Consider the following 26,413-nt stretch of genomic DNA (forward strand, 5'->3'; position numbering starts at 1 on the left):
CTTGTAAAAGAACATCTTCCACAATGTTCTAAGCCATTGATAACAAAATAGTTAGCCAAATCAAACACCCAGTCCTCATTAAAGACTATTTTCACTCTTTCTGCAAAACCTCATAACCTCAACAATAAAGCAGCCGAGGAGTGACATCCAGCATTTTGTCCTCAATAAATAATATCAATCCATTCTTCTGACTAACAAAACTAAATTAACACAGCCGTCTGGTGTCAGAATAAAGTATGTAGTTCTTGTTAGAAAATAATTCTGACCAACGTTGACAGCTACTTCATGCTCATAGTTGGTGTGCCTGATCCATCAGTCCACCCTGTGACAAGTTGAATGGTTTTCCCACTGTCCCAGTAACAACCTCATTAATCAAGGGGCTTGGTTGACATTGCTAGTACTCTTAAGAAGCCCAACTATTTCTTTAAAAAAATTGCCATCCTATCAACTCTGTCATTCACCACACTTCCTATTTCCTGCAAGGTTACTTTCTTGGTGTTTTTTTCCCTCTCCTTTTTTGACAGGTCTATGTACTCATAAATTATTTTTTATAAAACAAAATGTATTGAAGTTTTGACAGTTGCAGCTCTTTGCTCTTCCGCAACAGAGATCACTTACATCCTTCGAACTTTCTGAAATTTGTTTAACGTTGCAATTCCTGTTCTAAAATGATAATCCTTATTAAAAGAAGCCTGAGCAATTCACATTAAAAAACTGTCCTTCTTTGCTTTCACAGTATTCTCCAGAGTGGGTGTGTTTCTTTCCTCCCTTGCCACTTTGACCAAGCAATATTTTCCTTCAGAAATGTTCTGAGTAAATGACTGTGCTATAATCTATGAGAAGCCTGACTTTCACTGTCACCAAGGCTTCCTCCATCATTCATCACCAACAACTCTCTGCAAGATCAACTTGCTGGTGCACCTTTTATGCCACCTTTAATACTTGAGAGATGGAAGAGATGTGAACTCTCAGAGGATGTGGTAGTTACACCATCAGAGCAGAGGGACACCGACTGTGCAGTTCCTTTGGAGGATATCCTGTATAGAAACTGCCGCCCCAACTCAAAGTCTGCCTCCTTTGGGGCTATCAATCAAAGGAATGGGCCTCCCTTTTGAAAACAATGGCCACTTTTCAAAGCCAGTGAATGTGCATTTTTCTCTCACAATTTATAATTTCCGTTGCATATTTGAGATATGCTCTTGAGCAAGTTTCTGTTACCCTGGTTGGTCTTTGTTTTATCGTGTGCTTCCTTTTTATTGAAATATATCAACTGAACTAGAGTAAAGTCCTTGGAGGCCAGAAATTGTTTTTTAATGGCTGCAACAAAAATTAAGTTCAATATCTCATCTCTCTATTCTGATGCTGTCAGTTTTACTTGTAGTGCTTTTTTTCAAAATCAAATTAAAATCAAAGCCCTTCTTTCTAAAAAAAAAAAATTGGAATTAGTTTCTAGTATGTTCCTCCAGTTTCATTTTTGGGCATCTCTTGTTAAACGATACTTCTTTTTGGTCTTAGAGTCCTTCCCTGTCATGAGTTCTTACAGTCTGAATCAGTAGAAAAAACATAACAGTATGCTTGCTCCTTCATTCGTTGTGCCTTCCTGCTCCAGTTTTACTCCCTTAAAAGTCTTCTTGCTATGTATCATTGCCACAACCATTAGTAGCTTTTTTACCCCCTTCTGTTTTGTTAATCAAGTCATGTTCTGCTGGAAGAATGTGGCCTGAAAAATACAACAGAGAGGCATCAAATTCATGAGAGAGTGTGTAGTATGAAACTGATCTGGTGGTCTGCTCTCCCTGTCAGCTTAAATTCACACAGGGCCAGTCAGATGCAGGACTGGGTGAAATGATATCTTTTACTACCCAATATGACATAAATGTTATTGATTCATACTCATAACCAATTGAAATTCATATTCTCCACATCTGGATTTGCTTGTTCAATAATTTTGAACAATAACTGAAGACAAATTATACCTTTAAACAAATTGCTATTTTCAAATTGATTTCATTTTTCAAATTTTATTTTCCACGTAATCTTTGAAAATAATCTCTCTTTAATTTTTAAATTATATTTTCTGGGACAATAATGACAACATGATATTTTTTTAATTAAATTATTCATGAAGTAAAATATTCTTATACAATTTCTTATTCAAAAATAGTTATTGATACTACACATTTCTGTGGTATTGAGTCATAACATGAGCCTGCAATACTGGAAATATTAATTAAGCAGAAAATCAAATTTTATAAGAAAAAATTATGAAATTTTGCCTACTGATCCCTAACCTGTGACCAAATGAAAAGACATTACAGACGCATGCCCTATCAATAATGTCCCTATTCAATTAGGACTTTTATAAAAGGAGTCCCTGTTGGATATATGACTGGTAATGACATTAAACCTAGCAGACATCAATATCTTGTGCCAAGCTAAGCAAATCAAGAATGCTAACAATTCAATTAGGCAGCGATTATTTGGCATTTGGTAAATTGTGCTAGGTTTCCAAAGACCCAATTAAACTGCACAGTCCAGTATTTTACAGGCACCAATAACGCGGAGAAAAAAATAAAACAGTCGACTTCTGGAACTTCTGGATTACATTGCATGTCTGAAACAACTGCCTCCATTCCCAGTGGACTTCATTCTCCATCTCGCTCTATTGTACCACTTAAGTGTTAATACAGAAATTCAACAATAAAAGCTATAACTACACAAAAAATTTTCGAAGATTTCATCACACTTTGACAGTTGTCATTCTTTGTAAGACATGATAATGATTGAAGTGGGGTAGGGGTAGGGGGTGCTCTGTGCACTTTTAATGTGTACTATACTGTATACTAAATTATCCATCAAAAGCAATACCCAAGTCTCCCAGAGGACTTCATCCTTCCTTACGTTCCAGTCTGCTAAGTGCCATGCACTACTTCATGTGCACAAAATAAGCCAAAATTATACTTTTAGAAAAAAATCATACAAATGTGTAACAGTCTTAACTTTGGACTTAATGTGAATTCAGGGGTGCAAAGTAGGACATGCCCTCCCTCCCCTAAACTTTGCAGGTACCTCCTCCTTATCCCCCCCCCCCCCCTGAAAACAGGAAAAATAAAACAATGCATTGATCAAGCTAAATGAAACAAAATCAAGCAATATTTCCATTCATTTATTATGAAGTATATTACAAAAAGATGTCCTCATCTACTATGTATTTGTTTCAATTTGCTGATAATTTTTTTTAGAATAAGAATTAAGAAAATGGAAATGATAAATATAAGCTTAAAAACAAGAGAACACTATTTGCCGAGTGCTGGTATCTGATAAATTGCAATTTTTTTCTTGTTGCAAGAACTTCAGAAAAATAAACGATGCAGTAATAAATCAAGAATGTGATCTATTCAATAACTAGCAAGGGTCTACAATGAGTATAGCAGATCTTTTTTATATCATTATTTAAACTATAGTTTATACATGTTTTCTTTTGCCTCTTGCATTCATTTAGGAATAGAGACCCTTATAATATAAAATTTTAATTTTCTGTGCTAAAACTTCATAAATAAGTAAATAATAATAATCACTGATTAGCAGCCTGGTCTACTAGGCCCCTTGGATAATGTCTGGGCAAGGGTGACAGTTGAGAAGGAGGGGGTGATATCTCCCTAGAGTCTCCATGCAATTATGTACGCGCTTCATCAAATCATTAATAAGTATAAGCAGAAATGAAAAAAGAAGTGATTGTGTTTAAACATGCAAACAATCACTTACAAGAAAAGGCTGGTCCAAGGCCGAGTGTGCCTGTGTTTGGGGGAGGGGCAAGAGAGAGGGGTCTTTAGCTTGTTAAAAGACCTTCAACAGTTTCAGAACAATTGGATAAATGCCTATTAATGGAAACTGAGCATGCTTGACTTGCGGTCAAACTTTAAGTGATATAAAATTTGAGTTTTTAAGCAAACTTTCATCCAGGTTGTATCTGTAAATGCTGATAAATCTGTACACTAAAGACTAATTACAAATCAATACTTATCTCTTATCACTGGTAATTTCACTTATCACATAAAATGTCATACCACCTTTCCATATGTAAACCCTTGATAAATAACACTAACACAGACTGGCACACAAAAAAGAACATACACGCACGCACACATACACACAAAACTTCATAGAAGAGTAAGAGAACACTTTCCGTGTCTTACATAATCCAACTAATCCTGTGGTCTTCATTTCTCCAAAACCCAATCAAACAAATTCGTTAAGCTGCCCATGTAACCTCTCTGACACAGTCCCTACCTGGACTCTAAAAGCCTAAATGTCTCTATAAGAATTGGATTCCCGTAGTGTTGACTGTTATCCCTCAGCCCAGGAACAAATTACATTTTGCAATCCTACATGCCATGTTTATATATACAGCAGATGGATGGGTAGAGAGGAGATACCATGGTACCTAACAGATCACGTACCTTAGCTCATGTTTTGTATCTGTGGTGTGGTAGTAAAAGCATTAGATCAGAACTGGGAATTCTCAGTACACTTTGGCGAATTAACTCATTGATCACAATGATGGATCACTTTGTTACAAAACCGGTGCCACTTATAATAATTATTGATATCAAAATTATACTGTACCATTGTTTACTCTTTGTGTTAATTTGCCTTTAATCCTTAATTACATGCATGATTTGGTGTCTATTCACTTGTTTGAAAATATGTTACTGGGGGTGTGGGGTGGGGGGTGTTTGCAGCACAAGGAAGTTAGATATTTCTCTTCTACCAATTTTCTTACAGCTTTTGCAAAACTAAGAATGGCACTGTCAAAGTGTTAAAATTCTGTGTCTCTGTCTGCTACAAACACACCCGTCCCTTGATATCCCCGACAGTACCATATATCAGTACTGATTTAACAATCGAGAGGGTGAGATTATTATAGCTAGATTGTATGTGAGGAAGGATTGAGATTTAGCCCTTTTTTTTCCTGAAGATGCCACTTAACTTTTTCCTATAAAACTGTTCAGGTAAGGAATTTTTTATGTTAGTCATTTAATATCTTTCTGATGGGACTACTTACCGATTACATGAATCTGTGAAATAGGTCTTTTACAAGTTCATTGCAACGGATTAATGTTTCTGGGCTGGAAAAGAAAGAAATGTACTAATCTTATATTCAAATCAAACAGGTATACTAAGCTGAAAAGATTTTCAGAGAAAAGAAAATGAAATGCAATGGAATTTATACCAAAGTTCTGTACCTCTGGAGAAAAAAAGCAAGTCAAGCCAAACTGGTATGCATCTGAAAAAGGACAAGAAAAAACAGGGAAAATTCACAATCAAAAGTTGCCTCCTATGAATACTTCAAAAATAGGTCTACCTCTTATCATTTCAATCTGTTAGCACTAAAACTTACTTGATGTGACCAATGAAATGATCTTAAGTCATAAATAATGTCCTCTTTTGAACTGTTTTGGAGGTAAATATCCCATAAAACCAGTAGAGAAGCCTTAAACTAGACCACCTCCTGAACTCTGTGAAGTTGTAGTCAGTTTCTTAAGAACAAAATGCAGGAGAAAAAATCTTTATTGCAACTTTCTGCTCTGTAATCCTGAAGGTAATCCATCAGTGAGCAAAGAGGGATTCCAAAGTAAGTTGCAATCAAGCAGATCTTTTTGCAAAACTGAACTGCCTTGGTTTTAGCCTTAAGGAAAGCAATGACAATACAGCTGAGCAAGGGTATTCCAACTAAGTGTGTCCTTCTTGAAGTTAATGTTATAGAACCATTTGTACAAAACTGTTCTGTTCTGGCCAAGTTCTTCAGGAAAGCAATGGCAATACCACCCTGCACCCTCACTCACCATTAACATTACTGATAACTGAACTGTTAACATGACTGATAACTGAACTGAGAGCTGAAGTTCCCATCGAGAGAATTCCAACATCATATTCAGCTGTCATGTCCATTTTCTATATGGTGCCATGTTACATAAGAACCTGGATTTGCCCATTACTCCTGCATATTTATGACAGGAATTGGGAGGCAGAGGCATGCAATTGCTGAGAAACTCACATGCAGAAATTCATAATTAACATATGCATGTCCCAACATCCAGTGAGGGATGGAGATCCTGTAATATTTGTTGGCAATAAATCAGATGTCATAATTAAGTTCTCAGATTTCTCTGGAATAAAATGCAGTTTTGAGTTGACTGAATAAGGAAATTCTTATGGTTCTTCTTATGACCTTCAAGAACATGGCACTTCCATCTAAAATATATATATAATTTCACTTTTGGTATTTAATGAAATATTGGCATAAAAGCCTTGGTAACAACAAAGATAAGTGGTCTCTACCATAATACCATGTCACAATTATTAGAGGTTATCACATACCAGATAATATCATTGTCAGTCATATCTTATTTAGCTAATGTTTTCAGACTAACGATCAAAAATTAGACTGCTAAACATTCTGAGGCTGAGTTCAATTTTTCAATAGTATTAAATATATTCAAAGAGGAATAGTAATTAGTTTTATCGTAATTGCTTAGCACAATGAAATTGATCACATAGTCAATGCCACAGTGTAGCCAAATATATTATAATGATCTAATATATTTAAAAGACACACGCAACAGATGTGTGGCATGTTGGACCCTGCACAATCCTCTAAAAAGAAGGTTCATCTCCATTGCTAAGAGAGCCCCCCCCCCAGGAGAAGATGAGAGACCCCTGAGAAATTGCCCCTCCCTCTTTGTCACCATAGCTAAGATATATACCTGTATCCTGTGTGTGAGAGGAACAAAATCTGGGCCCCAAAATATTGAAAGTTCTACTGTACATTGGAGTTTCCAAATATATATTTTTCACATTAAATACTGCCAAATCTCTGTTACCAACCTGGTTACATATACATAAACCATGAATTTATGCAACAAATGAATAATGGGCTGTCCATTTGACATACAGTTATTTCTGTTATCCTTCAGTGCATTTAATGTATCGTATGATTCTGAAGATCTCAACAGCCAATGCTAGTTGAACCAGCTCTCAGCAATAAAATCTTTATTCTTTTAAGCATTTTATATGCCAGTTGGGAATGCATGAGTTGCTGATATCATTTAGGAAGAATATCTGTAATGAGCACTCGTTACATTTATTTTTAGATTTTCTTGTACTCTGCCTGGCTCCGAGCTATTTGTTTCATGCAGAAAAAACAGTGATGGTGTCAATTACACTGCATGTGAGCCCCAGAAAATAGCTTGGAAGTGCCTTCTTTCTGATCATATCACACAACATACTAAATGAAACACCATGAAGCACTGTAGAGTTCCCATAACCTTACTCAACAGATAAAAGCTATCTTTTCTCATTGAAATCTCTTTGAAGCATGTATCAGTTTGGTTTGATCTAAAGATCTGAAAGATGAAAGATGTCAAAGATGCGTACTTTACCCACATCCAGTGTTTCACAACTTTCTCACTATTACTCTAAACAACCATGCAGCTTTTGAAATTTGTTACCTTAAATACATACATACATTAACTTATCATATTACTTTTAACTTAATGGCATTCAGATTTTAATTGTTTCAGAATGATATTTTGCTATTAATATATGAATTGCCATTTTCTACGATGTTAGAAGCTATTTTTGATCTTTTAACAAGAACTGAGAATTTAATACACAATGCTTCAGCTATTATTTGGGCAAAATTGTGGAACTATACTAAAGACAAATTGTAAAACTGTAGCAGATACTAATGTTCTATACAATGTGCTGATTATCATTATCCTACCTTACAGTACAAGGAGTGTTTCTGCCTCAGATTCTTTCACTGAACTGTTTTTTTTATCCAGTATCATGCACTGCTGGATACGAGACACACCCAGAGATCTTATTCTAGGTTGCAAGTGGCTACAACAGTAGGTTTCCTGGACATAAACTCACTTATAAATGACTTGTGCTAAAAAAATAACTTAATTTTTGTATCCAACTTATTTGCAGCTCACCAGCCAACCATTAGCACACTTCCAATTTCACAAATTAATAAACTCTTAATTCAGTGAAGAACCCCCTTACAACTTGTCATTTAATTCATAACCTTATAATAGACTCATAACTTGCCCATCAGCTCCTTCATCCTGATTTGCCAATACTATTCCCCTCTTGTACTAAACTCAGATCTTCCATTCATCAGTTTTTCCAGTACTGCAGCAAACTGCACTGAGAAGTCTGCTATCTAGTTTGTGGCCAGGCGGCAGACTCAACAGACAAGGCTATTACAGAGATAGGACAGAAACCCAATAGGTGCTCCTGATTGTTTACATACAAAACCACCAAGAACCAGAATAAATAAATTGCCCAATGTCAGGGGGCCTATTACCCAATGGAACCACATTTTTGACCACAATTAGCCAAAGTTCTGTCCTCTTCACTTCACTTTTGACAGACCTGTGCCCTGGAGCAGAGACTCAAAGGATTGGAAACTTGATAAGTTGTTTCTGAAACCACAATTAGTTCCTGTTCTGAATACTCAAATGTTATCTTTGCATGCTTTTACCTGCAAAAAGGGGATACACTGAGAGAGTTGGGCCCAGAGGTTGAAATTGATGTGGATAAGCATCATTTTCCAAAACAATTTGTTCAGATTTATGTTTTTTTAAGCGGTATCTGGTTACCAGCTGCCTTGAACTTTGCTTGGAACTTTCTCTGAATTTTTTTTCGAGTATATGTACTATAACTATTACAAACTAACACACACACTTTACCAACACCCCCTCACACATTGTAATAATTTTTTTCCAAAGGAAACAACTATAACCCCCCCTCCCCACACACACACACACACACACACACAATGCCATTCATTTCTGGCAGATCTGAACATTTTACAGGAAACAACTACAAAATGCCCCCTACCAACCAAACCCCTTCCCCTGGCCCTCTTCAGAAGCTTTATTATGGTATAGTGTACTCATAAACTGAATCAGCAACTCTGATACAGCCTAAGATGACTTTACTTGTCTTAAGGTGTGCTCACAATTAGTCTATCGTACTACTCAGATCTACCCAACTCCATGCATATGGGGACTCTTGCTGAATACAATCAAATTGACAGATTATATATCCTCGTCTTGTTTCCAATCACTTTTCTGCATTCTACTCAAGGCTAGGAGGTATCTTGTAATCTGAATGCATTCAGCAAGAGTTCCCAAGGAGTTAGCTCGAACTATTCAGTATGGCAGTTTTATTGTTAATGCACCCACATGCCTTTTTTCCCTGTCCACATGGTAGGACATTAACCAGTCCATGGTTTTATTTTTTGTGGGAGTTTAAAGTGCTCTGTGGTGCCATGTATATTGGTTTGTTAGGCATTGCATTGATCCTGTTTTGGGACTTAATTCTGAGTTCCTAGTTAAGGCGTGTTTAGACAGGGCTATTTTGGATTGGATATTGGCCTTACTTTTGTCATCAGATTACGTATACAGCGACACGCAATGTTATCTGGCCATGACACAGATCCACTTCTTGCAACAAACATCTGAAAGCAGTTTCCAATTGTTAAACAGTGCACTTGGTACCCAGAATACATAAAGTGTTCTTGAGAAGGTGTCTCATTTCTGGTGAAATTGAACTGAGATTGAAGACCATCATGGTCACATATACCAGTGAGTCTTCCACACCTGTACACCTATAGAGTACTTTGGCCTTCGTGCCAACTGGACACTCTTCTTTACAATCATCACTCCTATACAACAGATACAATTTCTAGTCCTGAAAAGAAGACAGTGAGTGCACACTGGGTAGGACTTAAAGACTGAGTTCCCATACCTAGATTGATCTCATAGGATCGATTCATTTCCAAGGGGTTTCTCATTAAATTGCTTTCAGCTTAAGCAGTTTATATGTCTGGCACACCTATTGAAGCTGCTAAATGATAATTAATTACCCCCTTGCAGCTTTAGTAGGCATGACAGACATCTAAGCTGCTTTACTTGATTGCAATTTAGCGAGAATCCCCTTGGAGATAGATCGATCCAAAGTTGGTACGACAGGGCCTGGGAATGGTCCCACAGTCACTACCAAGTAGGATGATGCACCAGGCTGAGTTGTGGTGTGTATAAGTCCGCTAATTTGAGAGAGCTGAACAGGCTACTGTAATAAAAAATCCCTTGGGATTTAAATGCATTTAACTAAATGTTACAACTAAAAGCTTTAAAAACACAAGAAAGGCAGAGACGAAAATACTCACACTTTAAACACAAACAAAAAATTGAAGCATACACTTGGGAAAACTGAAGTAAAGCATTAATTGTGACTCCAGTGTCCCCGGTAATTAAGAACTTAGGAAGATGGCATAGAATAGCTGCCATTTCTTTATATAAACATTTTATCTGCAAATTTACCTCCCTATTTTGACTGCATATCTGAATGAATAATGGTGTCAAATAATAATAATAATAATAATTATTATTATTATTATATTGATTTCTTAAAAGTTGTGGTCTGTGCTCATCTCAGCAATGATGTGTGTATATTGGGTAGAGGTGCCATCTGTGTTTTAAATCTCAAGACCCATATACCTGATTAACAATGACAAAGTTTTAGGATCTGGTTCTCTATGGTTGGAAACAACTGCAAGAACTCAGTGGCTTTTTTTTTTCTTCAAAAAGCTAATGGTTTAGCATCTAAACACAAACTACCAACAGCACTTATTGGAGGCATGAATACAATCAAGATAACCATTATACCCCACTTTATACACGTAATCACTTAAATTTGAAAAAGAAATAAAATTTAAGGAAGCAAAACACATTTTTGACTATTTTTTAAGCCTCACCTTTCAAATTATCACGATGCCATAATTTCCCCAAGTCATAAGTTAATATGTTTAACTCTCACTTGCAAAAGGCTAATACCACTACACACAGTTCTTTAGGCCCGCCAATCAGTGAAATCCATCCAGTGCCAATCCTGATTGGCTAATACTGTAACTTCTCCCCATCCATGGTTATTTTCTGTATAAATTTCGGAAATTAAAAGTGCACATAATTAAATGTCTTCCATGAATGGCTTCAGTCAGGTTTTTTTTTCTGATAAAATCTCTACTGGTCAGTTCCTTCGCTGGTCAGTAATGAGTGTATATCCTGAGTTACCACTACTACAACTTTCACTGAGAGCCCCCACATGGTTTTCATTTCAGATAATTACTGGCATATGGTGGAGGTCAGGGGTCACATTTAGCGGTCAAGGTGTGAATTCCTGCCTAACTAGAGTCTGTCCAACAATTTGAAACAATTCAGGTCTGTCAGGTGTGTTGAGTCAAGAATATTTTACACCCAAGAATTGTTCCAATTTGAATTTATTAGTTTACCTTATGGGCAGTTGGGATATCCAATCAGTTTACTTGACAACACAATATTGGGTGATATACAGTCTTACCAGGCCATGTCTGGACAGACATGAAGATCCTAGGTGTGATTTTCTATCTAACTACAGCCTGTCTGATCAGACAGTTTCACATTCCACATACCATTTGAGAAATTTAGTCTCGTTCAGCTGGACATCAGCTGTCTGAGAGGTTTGAGAGGTTATAGAGGACATTCATAGTTGTTTACAAGGCAGTGTTTTTTCTTTCTGTTTTCCCCAAAAGTTTTTGACAACAAAATTCCAAAAAATCTGATAAGAAAATACATATCACCCTGTTCTTTAACAACCCCACCACCAAAATGCTGAAAAAGTCTGATTTGGAGCTGAATATATCAGATAAACTTTGACTGGCAGTACCTCACACAATCAGGAGGCAGTGTTTGAGATTATTAAAATTATGACTAAGCAATATCCATAAGAGTGATTGGGAAGGCATTTTGTACTGAGAGAGGAATATTCAAATTCAGCAAATGCAATTTATACACAGCTAGATATAATAAGCTGGTTTTGACTACAAAAATCAAATATGAGTACTTCGATGTTTTTCATCAGTTGGTGAATCAGGTTTCAATGTTCTGACCACCCATGAGAACACAAATGTTTCTTCATCATAGACAGTAAACAAAATATTTTGGGGTCTCTTAATTCAACTATGCCATGTGAGAACTTTTACCAGTCGGAAAGAAGAGTACAGATAAAGTTTTATCAAAGATTCATAGAAAACTTGTTAAACAAACATTAAGCACTTGCCCATCTTATGACAATAACAGATAACCTCTCATGGACGAAAAAAAGCATCACAGTGGGATTACTTTTCAATTCAAGTTCACTGAGTGCAGTCATTGTATCATGCAAACAGCCAACTCTTATCTGCAAGATTTCCTGCTTTTACAAAATGTTATCCAAGCAGAACATGTTTATCTAAATCTGCCCTTCTCCCTTCTGTGTATACAAACTTCGCTACTGCACAACGACTCTCACATAAACTGACATTTCCAAAACTTCTATATGCAGAAACTTGTGATCTTTTTTGTGACTCTACTACAGCAGAATGTATACATTGGTTTCTTGCACCAGCTGTAGTCAATCCCTTTTCTTTACAACATGCTGTGAGATAAACTGCAGACCCATCTTCTCTGTCAACTCTGCGAGTTGCAATCCCCCCTCCCCCCCTTGAAATACAAAATGATAATAAATGAATAAGAAGTTTTTATGCACCACAAATTTTTTGTTGAAAATCAATATTATTTGTCAAACTGTGAGTATGTTAAAATTTAATATCTATGAAACAGTTTTCCATTACATAAAGGATAAAATTACTTCTTCCATGAAGCAACTTGTTCTTAGATTCTATAGTGATAATTTTGAGCACCTGGTCAAACATTCTTAACTGTTTCCACTTCGTTTTGACTGGCATTTTCAAATGTTCCAGCATCTCACCGAAGGGGCTTAAAGAATTGGGGCAAAAATAGGAAAAACACGACCAAATCTGTTTACAACAAGCACCACAAATTAAGCAGCAGGGATCCAGTACAAAATGATAAGCAAATTATCTGATCACATCAGAAACATCTGCTGCTAATTGCCTTAGACTTATTAATCCTCCCAGTAGTGACAAACTTTCCACACTGTATATTTTCCAAATTGTCTACAAAAGCAAGCACCTGCCAGAATAAACCCTTCCTGCTGACTCGCTGGCTACAGCAATTAATAAGAATCTGGGATTATATCATACTCTACTTCAACCCTTTCTCCTTCTTTCAAACATGCATGGCAAAAACATAAACTTTCACAGATTATCCAAAAACATACATTTCAACAAACACAGTGGGTTTATGGCAAGAATCAATGCATAAATACTATATACAAATGTCAAGGGCTCTACTTCTACAAAACTAGGATTCAACATAATTACAAGGTAAGTTGGATCCTAGTACCAAACAATCCTACTGAATTCACTTGAGATATTAAATATATTACAAGGCAAAATTACACTGAAATTATTTCATCTTCAGTGATGCAGCCACACCCCTTTCCCAGGGCCATTAAATATCTTTCACAATTATCCAATTGTTTTTCTGTTGGAAATAATTGTAACCTTTGGTCAATCAATAGTAATAACCAAACTCTCTGTGCAGGGAACATTTGATTTAGGCAATATTCCTCTACAATAAATATTTCAGAACCTTGAATTTGTAATGGCCTTTCCATTATAAGTCCCCTGAAACAAATGTTCAAAAAATGTGAAATTTCCCCAAATTCCTCATGACCATCAACTAACTGAAAAAATTGTGGAGGAAAATTGTGATTTAATAGATTTCCCTTTGAAATAAATTTCAAGGGTTTTCTGACATACTGATTCATCAGAGACTAGAATCTGGCTTCAATAAAATGACAAGAATCAATGCCAATTATACCAGTCAGGAAGAATGTTTATGGAGATCTAGATGAAATCTCTAGACCAGAAGGGTAAATGTTGCTGTCAGATGACAGGAAAGATTAGAATTAGAAAGGGGGCATTTTATGTAACAAGGCCAGACGTGGACATTTTTGCACTTAAATGAGGAAATGAAAAATGTGGGAAGCGAGTGATAAAATATCAAATGAAAATAAAGATTCCCATTGATGTATTTCCTCCCAATCTACGAAGACATATCTGCACAGAAAGCATTTATTTTATATTAACAATATCCAAGACAATAACAAAATATTGCCAAAACTCTTTCATCCAGAACTATTCCAAATCACTTCATATGCAAAACACATATATACTGGAATAATTCCAGACAGTATCTGATTTTACTCACCTCCTTGTAAAATGGTTGGGATCACATTGTTCAAGTTACTTCAACAGATAACTAGAGAATAACTTGCCCTTATCACTGCCTTAAACTAAGCCTTGAATTATTTACAGATATCTCCTTCTCTTAGTCTGCAGCCGAAGTTGCTAAGACATCAGGAGGATCCAGTGGACTTTAGTGCAGAAAGTACGGGAAGCATGGGCGAGTTTAAAAAGGTAAGAGAAACCCCACCATGAAATCTATACAGGTAATCCACAGTGATCCTTATTGCATTTACTACACTACAAATTCAAGAACCTGGTCTGTTTACATTCACAACTGAAAGTTAATTTGGCAGAACATCCCACAAGCAGGCCTGCTCAGTCTCTCGTGTTTAAACTGAGCAACTTTGTCAGATTTCTCCTCCCATTACACAATCTTCTCTAACGCAATTATCTTAACTCTGAACACAACAGGGCACAATCATGATGACAAAATCACCAACACTGCATTTCGGGTGCAATGGAATGTAAGTGCCAACATCACTGTGCCAGAATTTCTTCACATTTCTTATCATGTTATTTATAACAACATTTACCACTATGAGGACATTAAGCTCCATATCAACTAAAACTGATTTTGGGGCATGGCAGGCAAGAACACATTTTGATTGCAATTAAATGTCTAAGTGATGTATGAGTGCCAATTGAAATTCATTAATCAGCCTGCTCATTATGCAGACTACTTAACACAAATACAAGGTAGTTAGTTCATGGTTGCTATCAGGCATCAGGTTTAAGGGCTTCTTTTTTTTTAAATGTCCAGTTTTGTTGAACAGCCCCCTATCTCTTCTCTACCACAATGACCTCAAGTCACATCATGTCACAATCTCAAAGAAACACATTCACAAACTCAGGACCTGGTCAACCTCTCAGTTCAGTGCTAATGTCTGTCATTTTTTTCTTGCGTGTGTGTTGTGATACACTAGAATCTTTCCCAGTGAAACTAAAAACTCTTGATTTTCATACACGCTTATAGCTTGTATAGCAACTTTGTAGGTTTATGGAAAGTATTTTAGCCATGCAGCAATTATAATGGGGGTTTCGTGTGGAAAATTGATCTGCCATCATCTTAATCACGAACCTATCTTACTACTTACAAATAATGAAAAATTTTAATGGCAAAGATCCTTGTTCAAATTAGTAACAGCCTTTGTTGAATAAACCTCTTCCCTAGGCTATCCTAGACCAGAACATTTAAATTTCTCTTAGAGCCCACCCACCCACAACCATCCTTCCACTTCTGACCTTTTTTAAGTGGTCATGGCCATGGACTTACCAAACCACCTCAGGCAGTGGTTATCCATAATGAATGAACTATTCACTTCTGGCCCCTTGGGCTTAAGGCTATTTCACACCTTTGTATTCCACAAGCTGAAATAAGTGGTACTCAATACATCTTTTTTAATATGATAATAGACTTTCTTCACACATATTTTATTGACTTCAAGGCACTTACTGTGCAAAAATCTGATTGCAATACTTTGTACGTTGATCATTATCCAGAACCACTAGAGACAATCTTAGAATTGTATAAGTCATCTTTGTTAAACTTTGACTCACAAGATTATTATCAACAAATATAATTTAGGAAAAGTGTCATACACTGGATTAAGTGATTAATCATTACAGTTCTGCTCAATTTCATTTGGAGAAGATCTGAATATGGAGTTTTAGCATGTCTGATTTTCTTATCACTAATGTGAGCTCCTGCTGCATATCCCAAACTTTTTTTATCTCTTCACTAGGAACTGAGAAATGAATTAATGTTCACTTCATAGAAAAAATCACTTGGGGATACTATTGTAATATATCATGTACATTGTAAACCATTTGGCCAGCTTTCACCCAGGTCTCTCATTATTTTTATATTGGTTCTTTCTTTTACTTGACTATTAACTATTTTCAATATGGCAGAAGATACAGAGAACTGCACTGACAAACAGGACACAAAAGTAAAAATTACTAATCTACATTACCAGTATATACAGTTCTATCTATATATCTTTACTTATAAATACAGACACCTTGTAACAAAGCAACCAGTCTTTTTCTGGTGCTATAATTGTCAACTGCACAAATTTGATGCCAGTATCAAATATGAACTGAGCCACACAATCTCAAAAAAAAAAAAAAAAAAAAAAAAAAAAAAAAAAAAAAAAAAAAAAAAAAAAGAAAAAAAAAAATTGACAAATCTATCAATGAATGATTATAAATAAAATTCCTTTCAGCAACTTACCTCAAAATGTTACTACAGGTGTCACACTCCTGCCTTAAGACTGGACAAATTGTCACAAAAAGCCCACACCAGGAATCAGGCACACACACACACAAACTCTATAGCTGACACAGCTCAGTGATTCTTATTATGTGTGAGCTTTAATTAACCTGTACGGAGAGGTAACAGAAGAGGGTGGGCCTACAATTATCTTTAGATCTTAACAGTGTCCTGTATCTAATTAACCCCTAATAATTACCCCTCTCACGGCTAAGGGAAATGCCCTCTTCCTGTGCTGCCATGGGGGTTAGGGGTAGGGGAGGATGGGCCTCCTACTAAATGATCTGTACAAGTGTTTCCTGGGCTGAGCTGACTCAACAACATTTTGTTTTTGAGAATTAACTCATTGACCCCATTTCCAGAGATTAGATCGATCTACTTTAGATCGACCTAACTCCCTGGGGGTTCATGCTAAATAGCTGTCAGCCAAGCGGACACGAAAGTTAATTACCCCCTTACAGCTTGTAGTAGGCGGGACGGACATTTAAGCCGGATTATCTGACAGTAATCTAGTGAGACTCCCCGCAGGGATAGATCGATCTAAAAGCTCTGAGAATACAGCCATTGTTATTGTAAACCAACCTTAAGAGTAAACTGGTTTGCTTATCTATTGCTCAAGGTGATGAGCAAGGTAGATAAAGGAAGATGACAAAAGGATTCTGAGGGGTGGGGCTTCATTAGGTGTCCTCATTTATTATAGGTGAGAACAGATGTGAGAATACATTTGGGAGGATGGGGACATATCAAAGATAGACGTAAAATTTTTTAGTCTAACAGTTTGAAAAGCTCCTCTAGTTATTTCTGAAGATGACCTTAATGTAACATTGCAAGGGACATTCAAAATGGGGTATTTTGACTTCTGAAACAACTCTGAAGAAGTGTTAGTCACCCTGGAAGACTAAATGATTGCATGGCCCTAGTCCATACAAGTGTTATATATATCACAGAATATACTAGTATAAGCAGCATTACTAGGCATTTCAAAATACAAAATATTCCCTTAAGAATATAATCATTGATTTCTAGCGAAAAGAATTCAATAATAAGTATTTTAAAACGTCATAATTCAATATTACTCGACTTTTTTATAGCAGTGCTGAAATAATAATAATAATAATAATAATAATAATAATAATAAAGTAAATAAATAAAAGACCAAAAATATTTGATGCCTTTCTACCTGTAGAAACTGCTTTGCCCCATTCTCACAGAACACCTCCCCAGCTTTGATATACATGAAATTATTCCATTCCTTTCTTTTGTAATGTTTCCTTTCATATAAAAAGATGGTTTCATTCCTTAAAGGACAATTTTTCCTCCCATCAGTGTTGTTTCTCATTACCAATATCAATATTCACAAATTGTCTGCTTTGTTGGCTTCTTATGTTCTTATTTTAATCGATTTTCTTTGCCTCTTGAGTAAAATCTCCAGCCTTGAGGGAGACCATTGTAACCAGCTTCATGGAGAATAAAAAGTCAATTTTCTTGAAGATTAATTCTCTCTTTGAGATGGATCTTTTTTATCTCGCTTTATTTGCTTAGAAATAGTTCCAATTATTTTAGTTAATAGTGTGCACACCATGAGAAAATAGGGGAACAATGATGGAAATTGCCTCAATACAATTTTCACGTTTTCAAACCTGATACCCTTTTTTTTTTTTACTTAAAAATTGATTTCTGGACTTGTCCATTGATGGATTGAGTTAAGATGGGTGTGAATGCCCTGAAAAATACAGCAAACTTAATAGACACTTGTGTCTCTCTTTGTATATGAATTAGGTTTGATTTCTGTCAGATTATAGGAAAGCTGCTTACAGTGGTGGCAATAATGAACTTAACTTTTCCATTTTGTTACTACAATATGGAATAATCTATCGACTTTCTGTTCAGGCTACATCTCCTGGAATGCACTTGATTTGATATATCTTGGCACAGGGCACTGGGAGTAGGTGTACTCCTACGATAAAACAACTTTTTAAAAATTAATCTCAATCCTTTTATAAGCCCATGGCCAGCAACTTTAAAGGGGGGTTCTTTTCTAAAAAATATGGACCTTTATTATCCCGTAAGTCCACTAACATTCAATAAAAAGGATTTAATTTGAGAAATGGCAAAGAAACCAGATCATATTTTGATTCTGTGTATGGACGACTTTTTCCTGCCAAAATTGCAATTCTTTTGAATACCCCCAGCCTAGCTGCCCATATAAGCCCATTTCACCATAAAAAGAGATATCCTTTATTATGTCATTTAAACCAAGAAAAGAACAAAATTAATCAATCCACATACCTTTAAAAATCTGAAACAGAAGTGCCTATGCATAACATCACTTACTATAAATTCATATTCTTCATTTGAATATTGCCACTGGTCAGCTTTACAATGCCAATTGCCAATGCTTTGTAACCAATATACAAGAACACGTTGATTCTGCCAAGGACAAATCACGAACCAAACCAAGAGTTCTTGTCCAAGCCAATTAGGGCAATATACCAGTGTGCCTACATGTACAACCATGTGGGTAATCTAATTACACTGCAGTGTTGCTCTCTGATATGCATAGCACTGGTCCTTGAGGAGAATGGAGATTTCTTGCTTAATATGCCTGGTTTACAAAAGCTTTTAAGCTTTTAAAGCACTCACCGGTTTAATATCAAATTTTAGTTTTAGGGAGTTATAAAAATTTTCTTCACAGTTCACACAGTTGGAGTTTGGGGTGTTGGGGTGCATTCAGTCCAACGCCACAAGTACTGTTGTGATTCACATATTTCATGATTCGCATATTTCAAACACTTTGTCTACAACAAAATTAAAGAAAAAACAAGGTTCAAAATTTTAGTTCAATGAAAACATAAATTCTGACATAAACTGAACTCAATTTCCACATTTCTTAGTCATCTTTTATGCTTTTTACAAAACAATTGAATATAGGTCTACAAATAATAAATTCCATTCAAATTTAGTGAGTAATTACAGTACTCATTCCTGTATTTTAAAATTGTTCATCCTATCCAACTGTAATTGTGCGTTGTCTTCTGCAGTTATTTGTTTACTTCAACAGAAAACACAAAAAGGTCCAGCACCATCTTGGATGCGAACCTATACCAATTTAATCCTTATTCCATTAAAAATAATGAAGGCTAATTTGTTTTTGTTAATTTGTTGAGAAATAAAACACTTAAATGATTTTTGAGTTCTTAGAAGGAAAGGCCATGTTTACTTTTCAGTTATACATACACTGATAGAACAAATTCACTGGGCTTGGTGGCACCAGGCATACCATGCATAAGATTACCTGCAAACTTGCTTCGCCCCACATTTTCCAAAATCTTATTTTTACAGGGTTTATTATTTCCAATCACCCGGAAAAACAGGCTTCTTGATACTAACCCAACTGCTTTCATTAATTTTTTTTTTCAGATAAATAAATAAGCTAAATGTTCCTAAGGTTTTTAGCAGCCTACCTTAACAAATTTTAGACTTCAACTCAAACATATAAGATAAACTGCACTTCATTTCTTGGACTTCTATGCCAGGTGAAGAAAGCAACAAGTGCAGGAAATGACCATCAGAGGGGTGACCACACCAAGGTATCCACACCAAGGTGACCACATCAAGGCATTTCGGTGTTAATTTGAGTTAACTGTTGCCAGACATGCGACTGTCATGGAGGATGGGAATGTATACAAGTACATCAATATGTCCACTGGTGCAGTGGACATATTGATGTACTTGTATACATTCCCATCCTCCATCAATATGTCCACTGGTGCAGTGACAGACACCTATCCTTCCTGCTATGCACATTCTAATCCAGGCCCATAGCCAGGGGGGTTTGGGGGGTTAGAAAGAACCACCCCTTTTGCTGGGAAAAGGTCCACTCTGGGTAAAATTTGATCTAGGTACATGAAGTTTTTATGGGAAAAGGTCCACTTTTTAAGAAAAAGAACCCCCCTTTTGAAATTGCTGGCTATGGGCCTGTAATCTTTACCTCTACACCTTCCTCTCTCTCCCCACATTCCACCCGATTTGATATTTCTCTCTCTCCACCATGCATTCATTCAATCCATACAGATCACATTGCCATCTCTCTCTCTCTCTCTGTGATCTCATACATCAAGGTATTTATTTTTGGCTTTATTTGCCCCACACCTGCATCAGTAAAAACAAAATAATCACCAACACATTTGTAAAAATATTTTGGTGTAATTGTGCTTCAAATTGATACAAATCATATTTCATGTCCCATATTCATTTTTATTTCACCCTTTGATGTGATGTCCAAACACCTTTTACATGGCATGATACCCTGTAGTTTACCATATAGAGGCTCATCTGTCACCCTTTTAAGTTGACATTAATTCTTTCATGTACAGTGTTAATTATTAGGATGTGTACTGATAAGTAATTCTATATATCCTAATTTGTGAAAAGTTTCATATTTATTTCCTTTGCTTTGCATCTATAGGAGTACATCATGGATGGTATCAGAGAATGCTAAAATAGGAATATTCGAATATTTCATACAGAGTGGACAAAAACAAGCAAGCAACCATATGTTTATGTAACTCTCTTACGAAAAAGGAGGAACTTCTCTACAAGCTGAAGTTGACAATTAAGCAATACAATGAACCATTCTGCAACAATGGATGAGGGAGAGAAGACTTTAATGATAACCATAAAAATTCTGTAAAACTTTCTCCTGAAAAAAATAAGCATTATGCAGATTTGAATTAACAAAGATCAAACAAAATGTCTTCAGTGGATCATAAATGCCAACAAAAGACTGGAAGAGGTGTCTGTACAACATGCCTACCTTGATGCTTACACGTTTATAACTCCAGGGAAGACAGATTTTCTGTGGTATCCTTCTGGCTTTTCAGAATGATTTAAAATCCATGGCACACCTTGAAAAACAAACTGAAAAAATTAGCATAATATCATTTATTCAAAGTTTTGATCAAAGGACATTTATGCATTTCACTTCAGGTGAACAGTGGTCAACAATGCTTTCAAATATTTATGAAATATTTTGACTACATGAATGTTACTGCACAGATAAAACATATATCTCTCTATATTGCGTTTTTTTGCAAATCTTAAAAGTCATACATACATGTATTGCATAAGTGATAATTACATAATTACATAAATACATAAATCAAGTTCTGAGATGGTTATAAAACTTTGTCCTTTGATCTTGATTTTGAGCCCAGGTAGAACATGTTGCACCGTGGATAAAAACTTAGAGCTCATTCACAATGAAACTATCATTCTACCTACATCATTCCATCTCCATGGAAGCTTTTACTGAATGCAATCAGATTAACATTTAGCATGCCTTCTTGTTTTCAGTGTGCCCCTGTAATCACCAGCTTTTCTGTATTCTGCTCAGTGCATGTTAATCTGACAATCTGATTGCATTCTGCGATAGTCCGTGCAGAATTGGATCAATCTACGAAGAACAAGTGTTTCATTGGAAATGAGCCTTAAGAGACAACGAGTAAGAATTTTTTTAAATTCTAGTCACAATAAACTTAACTTCAAGGTTTTCAATTGTACCGGTACTTGCATGGTAGCAACTCTAGGATAAATTTTTAAAGCAAAATTTGACTGGGTCTACTTTTTTTAATTAATTGATTCATTTATCAAGCATTAAAATGTGCTGGAAGACAAAAATTGGATGCAAACAAAATCATCTGGTGTTTAAGAAGGAGAGAGAGATTTTGGGTTGTTGAGTCTCAGAACTGTGAAATCTTTGTCAACAAGGGCTGAAGTATGCCCAGCTGTAAAAGGATTAAAAGCTGTCACACTGAACAATAATGAACATGATTTAGACCCCTGCTGAATATTACATTTATATGAATAGTACAGCACTTCACCTATCATCTCCAGTGCTAAACTTAAGTTATAACCCACCTAGTAACTAATTCAATTTAATCTTAAGAATTCAGATTTATTGTAGCAAGTACATAATATTCATTTCTTCTACTCGAATTATCTTTCGAGTTATAAAATCTGAAAAAAGGTGCTACATTGTATTTTTGAGCAAGTCAGGTGCAATCTGCCTTTACACAGGACAAAAATGGTCTTTGAACCAATTGACTTGTCTTACAGAAATGTTTTTTCTGTTTTTATCCACGTCTTCCAGACAAGTTATCCTTTTTCCCAGTGAGAATCCTGGCAAATTCAGGAGTAATGAAACTAGCAGAAACAATCAATTCCTGAAGATTTTTTCAGCTTCCTATTAGAGAGGGATGTGCACAAGGGACATACAGACTAATGTAATTTCTTACAAATTTTGAACTCCTTATTTTTTATAACTTTATTTGTTCAATTTTATCATATCTGGTTACTCTGGAAATTTCATCTTCTGCGATGAACCCACTTTATTTTTAAATACCTTTCAAACTATCCTTTTTTTCTGGTGGCGCAGATAAAAAATTGTTTATCTTTTAATTTTGTACAAAACTACTGATTTATTATTGTAGGCCTTGCGTATTAAGGTCTCATCTATTTCACAATCCCCCAGTTTGTTATCCATTACACGTGCTATGTTACGGCTTATTGATTGTCTTTAATATTCTTCCTGATTTAATAGCCAAGTGGAGTCATTAAGCCCCAAACTAAATTACAATTATCATCAATATAATTTGTCTCATTTTTTTTTTCACAGCCCTGCTGTCTTGTTTTCTATCTAATGAGCCAAAAGATTGTACATTAGATGACAATTGTGGTAGATTTCTCTCCAAGATGCACAAATGAAAGCATATTTGCTTGATTTATGTTACAATGTATTTTACACAGTATTAGTTTTTCAATTGCTAGAATGATCAAATCTGGTTGATAAAATGTGGGAAGGATTGATTTTTCTGGTCAATTTAACAAGGCATGGTGAAAAGTAAGTTAATAATGGCCAGCACATAAATATACCAAGGATGAATTCAGTGGATATCTTATATGTACCTTGTCATAAACCCTTTAAATCAATATTTTTTAAAGTCAATTTGATATATGAAACTGTTCAAGGCAATTTAGCAAAATTATGTATAATGATACATAAATAAATAAGACAAAACCAAATAAAAGGGAAAATTTGTCAGACATCCTCTGCTATGTTCTTAAACAAAAACTATCAAGTTTCAAATATAAAATTAGTTCTATCCAAGATTTAAAAACCAATTACTGGCATACCACTTCTGGCACGAGACAAGTGAACACTTACAAGTATTTGCATTTTCACTTAACACAAAATGGCACTATTAAGCAGGATTAGTGAAAGCACTTCTTTTAATAGACAACACATTTGAGCCGCATGCAAAAGAATATATAAGCTGCTAATACAAAATTGGAGACCAACGTCAATTAAATTTTACACTTACTGTACCGCCATCCACCAGAATCATAATATACATGTACGGTCAAGAGGCACCTCTTCTTGGCCTATAAAGATGGAATTGACCCCGTGGCTCATCTGATGCATCTGTAAAAACACACTGTATTATGTATACCAGTATAATGCACCATTTCAAATATTCTTTGTTGTTATACTTTTATCAGGAATGAGAGAAGAAAATGCTAATAAAGGACAATCCTGATCCATTCCCCTAAATAAATCACTTATTGGACATTTCATATAAAATTCAGCAAAAAAAAAAAAAAAAAAAAAAAAAAAAAAAAATTCTTTTTATACAGGAGGGAGGATTCTCATACCAGTTTTATGGAGAAAGAATGTTTTCTCCTTAATTGGCAGTGACAAGAAAAGACGTTCTATTACATTTCTACTCTACAAATCTATAATTTGCTACCTTGTAAAACTAATATTACAGTCACAAAATGATTAGCTATAATTTCCTACACATACCAACTTACCAAGCTGAAGATCAATCAAATATGCAACCTTGTACTTCCGCACACTTTGTCAGACAGGCCAAAATATGCAGGCTGTATATAGTTACACAAATTTCAAACCATGCACAATCAAAAATATCCTATGATCTTGTTGTCACTACAGCTTCAATACAGGTAGTAGGCCAATGTTTTTCACATCTGACCATAAAACATAATGGCCACCTCTTGAAATTGGGTTGGTCTATTGTGTTACATTCACATCAGAAATAAATTAGACCAGAAATAGACGCATCATTGACATTAACTGACCAAAAGGATAAAAACTGCAAAAACATGTCATAATATTGTTTTTCATTACAACATCAATGCAGGTTAAATGTTTTTCAACAGCCACGTCTTAAAACTATGTTTATCTTTTGTGTTGCATTCACACCAGAACTAGCTTAGACCAGAAATGGACTGACAAAAGTACAAGAACACATATCCTAATATTGTTATCATTACAACATTAATGTAGGTTGTGTCAAATGGTTTTTCACAGTGGGGTATTAAATACTACCCAATTCCATTAGAAACCATTTAATTGGTCTACCTGGATCTACCCAACTCTATGTGACTCTCGCTAAATGCAATCAAATGAATACCTCCTCTTGTTTCCAAAGTACACTTGTATAATCACCGGCTTTCTGCATTCTAACGCCAGGAAGAGTGTCAATTAATTATGCTGATTGCAGTCAGCAAGAGTCCCTGCAGAGCTGGATCTATCCACGATATATTCACATCAGAATCAACTTGGACAAGCTGACAACAGTGCCTGACCTATATTTCTGCTTTATATGGGAATAACAAACCAGAGCCTATAGACAGATGTCCCTTGATCTGTTGAGAAAACCAGTTAGTCCGTTTCAAGTCTAAATTTGTCCCAATGAAAATACGATCTATGTACTAGTATGCAATTTCCATGGACTACTATCTAGTGTTACTTTAATTTAATGGAGACCGCAGTAAGTTTATGGGAATTTTAGTGTAAGAAATTGATCTGGGCATGACAGAGCTACATTTCCATAATAAAATAGTTTTTATAACCGTTACTCTTTATTGTTTGAGATGGTATTAAAGCTTGCATTAAGAACAATGTTATTTAACACTCTGCAGGTGCTGGCTCTCTAAGTGCTTCTCGGGAGTCATGTTCATAGCTGAAACAACTCAAACCAGAAACAAACCAGATAAGATAAGATAAGAGTTTATTCAGCCATTAATATATAAATATAAAATTCATATAAAACGGAAATTGGACTGCTATTCGGGTTACAAATTATAAATAAATAAATTATAAATTTCCATTTTTGTTGTTAAAATAAGACACAGCAGATGGGTAAAAACTCTTTAAAAACCTTTTAGATCCCTTAAAAGTTAAAAGCCTGCAGTTGCTCGGTAAAAATTTAAAAAGCCTATGTGCGGGGTGGGTATAGTCAGACATGATTTTCTCTGTTTTTGTTACTGATCTATTAGTATAGATGGCACCTAGAGATGATTTTGCCGCACGTTGATGTGACCATATCTAGACGCTTGCGTTCTTCTACAGTGGCCCGCCCATACCATACTATGATTGCAAATGTTAATATACTTTCTATAACGCATTTGTAAAAGTTTGCTAAAATCATTTCATTTGAAGTAAAATCCTTCAACTTTCTTAAAAAATATACCCTTTGCCTCGCTTTTTTTAACTGTTTGTCTATGTGGTCCTTCCATGTAAGTGAGCTATTGAATTCTACCCCCAGCAGTCTAAAATTGGCTACTTGCTTTACTGCAGTGCCACTGATATGAATGGGTTCTTTCACATTTCTATTCTTTCTGAAGTCATCTGATATCATATATTAGAAAATCAGACTGCTCAATATTGGGTTCACAGTTGAAGACATGCCAAGAGCCTTAAGGCAGGCTGGGTATCAAGTGATGTCATTTAGTTTTTTCCCTCTGGTTCAATTAGTTAGGTCAGTTGTGAACAGGCCTATGTAAAACAC

At 35.5% G+C, this 26,413-nt stretch overlaps 1 long non-coding RNA gene across 1 annotated transcript; it reads left to right on the forward strand.

The window, feature by feature from the left end:
* The first annotated feature begins 14,307 nt into the window (after positions 1-14,307).
* On the forward strand, positions 14,308-21,325 carry LOC147761048 (uncharacterized). Its single transcript, XR_015335158.1, has 2 exons — positions 14,308-14,437; positions 21,007-21,325. It is a non-coding gene; the product is annotated as an uncharacterized LOC147761048 (long non-coding RNA).
* Positions 21,326-26,413: the final 5,088 nt, after the last annotated feature.

The sequence above is a fragment of the Lingula anatina genome, chromosome 6, assembly GCF_051362555.1.
Source record: "Lingula anatina isolate TDL-2025a chromosome 6, LinAna3.0, whole genome shotgun sequence".
Taxonomy (NCBI): Eukaryota; Metazoa; Brachiopoda; class Lingulata; order Lingulida; family Lingulidae; genus Lingula; species Lingula anatina.